The sequence below is a fragment of the Mycetomoellerius zeteki genome, unplaced genomic scaffold (genome assembly GCF_001594055.1).
Source record: "Mycetomoellerius zeteki isolate Tzet28-1 unplaced genomic scaffold, Tzet1.0 scaffold926, whole genome shotgun sequence".
NCBI lineage: Eukaryota > Metazoa > Arthropoda > Insecta > Hymenoptera > Formicidae > Mycetomoellerius > Mycetomoellerius zeteki.
Window position 1 is genome coordinate 3,435 of NW_017257964.1, and position 6,269 is coordinate 9,703.

Here is a 6,269-nt window from a genome sequence, read left to right on the forward strand (position 1 = left end):
ATGGCTGTCATGCTCGTGTTGTCGATCCTTGTATTTCTGGTAATTCTCTATCTTTTCTTGGCGAAAAATTATAAATATTGGCAAAAACGTGGAATGCCTTGTCCAGATGGCGCCTTGCCCGGTGTCGGTCACTTCTGGGAAGTCACCACACAGAAGATCTCCTTGGCCGAGTGGTGTTGCAAGATCTACAATGCTTCTCGGGATCGCAGCATGGTAGGACTCTACAAATTTATGACGCCGACATTGATGGTCCGCGAGCCGGAACTGATAGACAGTGCTGCAGATGAGTTTTACGAATTTCTATGAAAACGGCTTGAAGATTGATTCCAAATTGGACTCTCTTCTGGCAAACAATCCCTTCTTCATCTACGGTGAAAAATGGATGACCGGAGAAAGCGCTTGAACTATGCGTTCTGCAGCATGCGACTGAAAATCCTGCTCGAGACTGTTAAGCAGATGTACGAGACATTCGAAGGCTACCTGGACGAAAAAATAGGCAAAATTGGGAAAGTGGAGTTAAAGCTAAATGAATTGTTCGAAAGATTCACCTCGTAGGTGGTATCTGATGCTGGTTTTGGCGTCGATGACTTAAGCTTCGACGAAGAGAATGAGAAAGATTCTTTCTACGCGATAAGCAAGTTCATATTCGATTCGGGAGTTTTGAAAAACATTATCCGCGAAATCATATTTTTAATGCCAGCGTTGGGTAGAATTTTAAAGACAGGATTTATGTCGAAAAAAGCTGATCATTTTTTTAGAACGATCGTTGCAGATGTTATGAAACAAAGAAAAAAGATTGCGTGGTGATTTTTAGTTTCATTAACTATGCCGTAGAATTAAGGTGTTATTCAGTTTAGAAAAATGGAAGAGAGTCTTTTTACTGTTAATACGAAAGCATAAATGATGGAAAATGCTATTTCCATCCTACACTATCCTACACTATTCCTCCGTGACTTCTCTTATCTTATAACGAAAGCATAAAGATGCAAAATGTCATTCTTCATATCGTTTAGGAAATAAGTAATAAATAAAATTAAACAGTAAGTTTAAAATTTGTTATGAAAAAATATTTTCGTTAATATTTTCGTAAATTTAAAAATATTTTCGTAAATAAAAATGAATATTTACGTGGAAAACATTGGAAAGAGAAATTGTTTATAGTGATTATTTAAATTTAATTTAGTTAATTAAATTAATTGATAATTTTGGTAGTAACGATGTTGCCATGTTTTCATTAGCGTGACTTCATATTTAAAGAGAATAGATGAAAATTTCATACTATCACCTTATATGAAAAGTTATACGGTGAAACCTTATTTTTTTACTTTCAAGTTATCCTTTAAATTTCATTTTTTTATATACATACGGCTCTTCAAAATTTTTGTATGTCGTGTACAATTAAATTACTTAAAATCCTCCTTCTCATAAGAACTTAGGCTACTTCAGCGGCTACTTCATGTGCCTAAAATCGGAACATATGGAATTGTAATAAATCTTTTCGGATTTCCGTTAAGAATAAATTTGCTATTATTATTTCATAGAGCATTGGAATTACTTACAAGGGAAGTTTCACAACTGTACGGAATCAATTTGATTTTCCATGAAATGTATTGTTAAACATGAAAATCTATGAGACACATATTTTTTTATACGTAACTCATGTTTAAGGGATGAAATACACCTTTGAAAAAAAAACGGTCTTTTCCTTTCGAGACAAATATCGTCGGAAGTATAAAAGATAGAAAAAAATTTTTAAACAAGTGTACGGTTTCAACAGTACTTCAACGTTGTGAAGAAAAAAAAATTAAAAAAATTTTTTTATTAACAATTGTTAACTATTCAATATATACAATATAACCGTTGTCGCTGCTATTACGCTCATTTATTTCGTTACCGTCAGCATGTGTTATTCTTGTGTGATGCAATCGCAATTGATAACAGTCGTTTGACGATCATTTCTTGAACATTGAACCACTCAGTATCATTTAGTCCTTCTCGAAAGCAGTAATATGGCTGTCACGCTCGTGTTGCCGATCCTTGTATTTCTGGTGATTCTCTATCTCTTCTTGACGAAAAATTATAAATATTGGCAAAAACGTGGAATACCTTGTCCGGATGGCGCCTTGCCCGGTGTCGGTCACTTCTAGGAAGTCGCCACACAGAAGATCGCCATGGGCGAATGGTGTTGCAAGATCTATAATGCTTATCGGGATCGCAGCATGGTAGGAATCTACAACTTTATGACGCCGACGTTAATGATCCGTGAGCCAGAACTGGTAAAGACGGTGCTACGGACGAGTTTTACGAGCTTCCACGAGAACGGCTTGAAGATCGATCCCAAATTGGATCCTCTTCTGGCGAACAGTCCCTTTTTCACCGACGGTGAAAAATGGATCACCGGCAGAAAACGCTTGACCTATGCGTTCTCCAACGTGCGACTGAAAATCCTGCTCGAGACTGTTAAACAAGTGTGCGAGACATTCGAAGGTTACCTGGACAAAAAAATAGGCAAAGCTGGGAAAGTGGAGTTAGAGCTAAAGGAATTGTTCACCAGATTCACATCGCAGGTGGTATCTGGTGCTGGTTTTGGCGTCGATGGTTTAAGCTTCGACGAAGGGAAAGAAGAAAGAGAAAGATTCTTTCTACGCAATGGGCAAGTTCTTCCTCGATTTCACCTCTCCGAACAACATTATCTCCACTTTTGTGTTTTTTATGAGCAAAATTTTCAAAACGAGAACCATACCGAAAAAGGCTGATCATTTTTTTAGAACGATCGTTGCAGACATTATGGAACAAAGAAAAAAGGAGGCGATACCCAGAAACGATTTTCTCCAGTTGATGATTGATCTGGAACGAAAGGAAGGAGATAAGTTTGACTTAGATACTGTCACGTCCCACGCGGTGACATTCTTCATGAACATTTATGAAACTCACTATGACTTAAATTTCGCAGGCTTTCACTTGGCCAGTTATCCAAAAGTGCAGGAAAAGTTACGCGAGGAGGTGATGTCTGTGCTGAATAAATACGATGGTGTGATTACTTTCGAAGCCTTGAAGGATATGACGTACATGGATCAAGTAATAAATGAATCGATGAGAATCATACCCGTTCTGCCATTACTAAGCAAGATTTGCACAGAGGAGACTGAGTTGAGAGGGTCGGATGGACTCGTCTGTCGCGTGGAACGTGGAACGCACATCATGATACCCATTAGCGGCTTACAAGAAGACCCGCGATATTGGGAGAATCCCAAAGAATTTGATCCAGATAGATTCGGCCCAGATAGGAAACACAAGATTGAGAAATTCACCTTTATTCCCTTCGGCGAAGGACCGCGAATGTGCGTAGCAATAAAAGCGGTTCAACTGCAGATAAAAGCCTGTCTGTCGACCCTCCTGAGAAAGTACAGCATAGAGCTTTCCCCAAAGACACATTTACCTTTAAAAATGGTAGCTTCATCCCTCCTGGCCACTGTAGAAGACGGTCTTTGGGTCATTATCCGTCCAATTTAACTATCAGATGGTTCTTTAATTTTCTTTGGACAAATTTTCTTTAATAGTATTTACGTATAAATGAAATTTGTGATAGATACTTTTGACCCTTAACTCTCTAATGTCTCATTTTAGATCAAACACGATAAAGAACGTCATGAACGGTCAAAGTTACGGATGTTTTGAATGATACATTATACATTCTTTTTATGAAATTTATTCCAGATATGATTGCGCACCGATAACTTTCTGACTTTCAATACAATCGTTCTGAAATCCTAATAATTCCCCCTAAATGAAGACAGAAAGAAATTTATTGCGAAAAATATTACCTCAGTGGTTGAGTTGGATAAGCACCCTTCCCGGAAAGTTGAGAGGTCCCAGGTTCGAACCCTGGCTGAGGTAATATTTTTCGAAATAAGTTTCTTTCTGTCTTCATTTAGGGGGGATTATTAGCGTTTCAGAATTATTGTGTTGAAATTCCGAAAGTTATCAGCGCGCAAACACATCTGGAATAAATTTAATAAAAAGAATATATAATGAATTATTCGAAATACCTAACTTTAACCGTTCATGGCGTTCTTTACAGTATTTGATGTATTCATAAATACGGTCGTGCTTAAAATTCTTATATCTCATTTTAGAATTTGAATTTATATGTATGGGTCCAAGTGACCCATGGTGTTTTCGACTGCCTCTGTAATTATCACAAATTTCAATGGAAAATTTTTTTTTAATGAAATTCCAGAATGTATAGAATCGAGATATTAAAACATAAAAAGTTTTGATAATAATTGAAAAGGTTATGTCAAAAAATATTAAGGAAGCAATTTTTGAAAAAAAAACAATTAGTTTCCCCTCACTTCAACTCTGCAATAAGAAAAATGGCGGCAGACTAAAATTGTCACCCGGGTTTAAGTGACAAATTCATGTAGTTCAAGATTAATTAATTCGATGCTCAAACAGGCATCATATTTTAAAAATGTTAATATGCTGAAAAAACTGTAATTAAATTTAATATGTGTGGTATATATGTCAAATATATATATATCATATTTAGTGATTTAAGATTGAATTATTTAAGCATTTAAGATCTAGCTTTGACCGATATAGGGCTCTAATTTATCGATTGTGTTTCTCACATACGGTCTAAAAATGAGATTATTCATGTCTTTATGTTAAAGAAGATACAGATAAACATAAGTGGTGTTTTGAAAAGAAAATAACGTGAACTCTCCTCTCTCTCTTTAAGAAAAAAAAAACATTATATTGATTTATTCCAAAAAGTATAATTATTTGCACACGACTGAAGTAGGTGCGTTTTTATACATGCTCGGAAAAATAATATTGGAGATATTTTTTTCTTTAAAAAAAAATGAATATATTTTATATTAAATATATAATGACTTTGACATTATTTACTCACGGTTTTAGAACTCCGAGAAAATAGAGCGATCGGTTCACCAAGATGCCTCTCTCGTAAAAATGCTTTTTTTCACAATGAATGTATGTTTTATTATAATTATAAGAAGAAAACACATATACCTGAATACAGCACTAATAAACAGACACTTACTAAAAACAAATTTTCACTTTTGGCAAAAATCTATCGAATTTACATTTGATGACTCTAAATCATCCAAGCCAAACTTTATTGCATCATAATTAGCATCAAGACAACAACGAAACAATTGTATCAAGGCGATCAAGAGAAAAGTTCCAAGTTTTTTACTTCCTCACTACAATAAGGTAAATGTAGCCGGATGTTTAAGCGTAGGTTGTTATAAATAATACAATTTATAATATTAGAAAGGTTTTTAATATACAAGGAGATATACGAGTATGTAGAAGATATTGTAAACTGTCCGCGGTTTAAAACAATGTATGTTATAATAATGAAACTAGGTGCGAAAGCAAGCTTTAACGACGGAATTATTGGCTGAGTTCAGTAGAGAAAGCAGCTTTGCAACTGTTGTAAAATTCTTGAATATGATATGGTTTATACATTTAGATCCAATGAGGAACTAAGGGCAGACCAATCATATTAAAGAATTTTACAACAGTTGCAAAGTTGCTGTTTCTGCTGAACGCAGCTATTGATTTAATATTCGACAAGATTTGAAGCAGTTTGAAAAACCATTACGTTCTAAAATAAAGCTTTGTATTCTGTATTCCAAAAGTTGAAATCCTTTATTGGAAACGAGAAAACGGTGCCTTGTCAAGAGCTCCTGCAAATATAAATATTTGTATTCATTTGTAAACTCAAGACTCCCTTAAGTAAGGAAAAATCATTTGAACCCACTTATAACAATTATTAATTAAAATATTTATATAAGTAATATTATAGAATACGTCAATGTGTGTACGAGTGGCCGGACAGGATACTTTGGAACGTAAGTCCGACCACAGTTAGAAAATTAGTATGCGTTGATGAGAAATATTAATATAAATAGATGTTTAATGACAACTAATTCAAATTGATCTTTAAAGTAAAAAGCATTTGAGACTAATATTAATTTAAATAAATAAAGTTTTGTGTAACTGTCTGGACATAGATACTGTCCGGTCCCAATGACTGCGTCTGGACAATTACACAACACTTTATTTATTTAAGTTAATATTAATCTCAAATACACTTTTTAAAACGTAATATTATAATTTAATTGTAATCTTTAAAACCATTTGAATTATAATACAATAATGAAAAATGCATTTGAGATTAATAATAATAAATTTTGAGCAAAAGTTCGGACATAGGTACATGTCCGGTCATTGGG

At 34.5% G+C, this 6,269-nt stretch overlaps 2 pseudogenes; both read left to right on the plus strand.

Moving 5' to 3' along the window:
- On the plus strand, nt 1-807 carry LOC108730476 (cytochrome P450 9e2-like; annotated as a pseudogene).
- A 1,112-nt stretch (nt 808-1,919) lies between these two features.
- On the plus strand, nt 1,920-3,513 carry LOC108720203 (cytochrome P450 9e2-like; annotated as a pseudogene).
- Nucleotides 3,514-6,269: the final 2,756 nt, after the last annotated feature.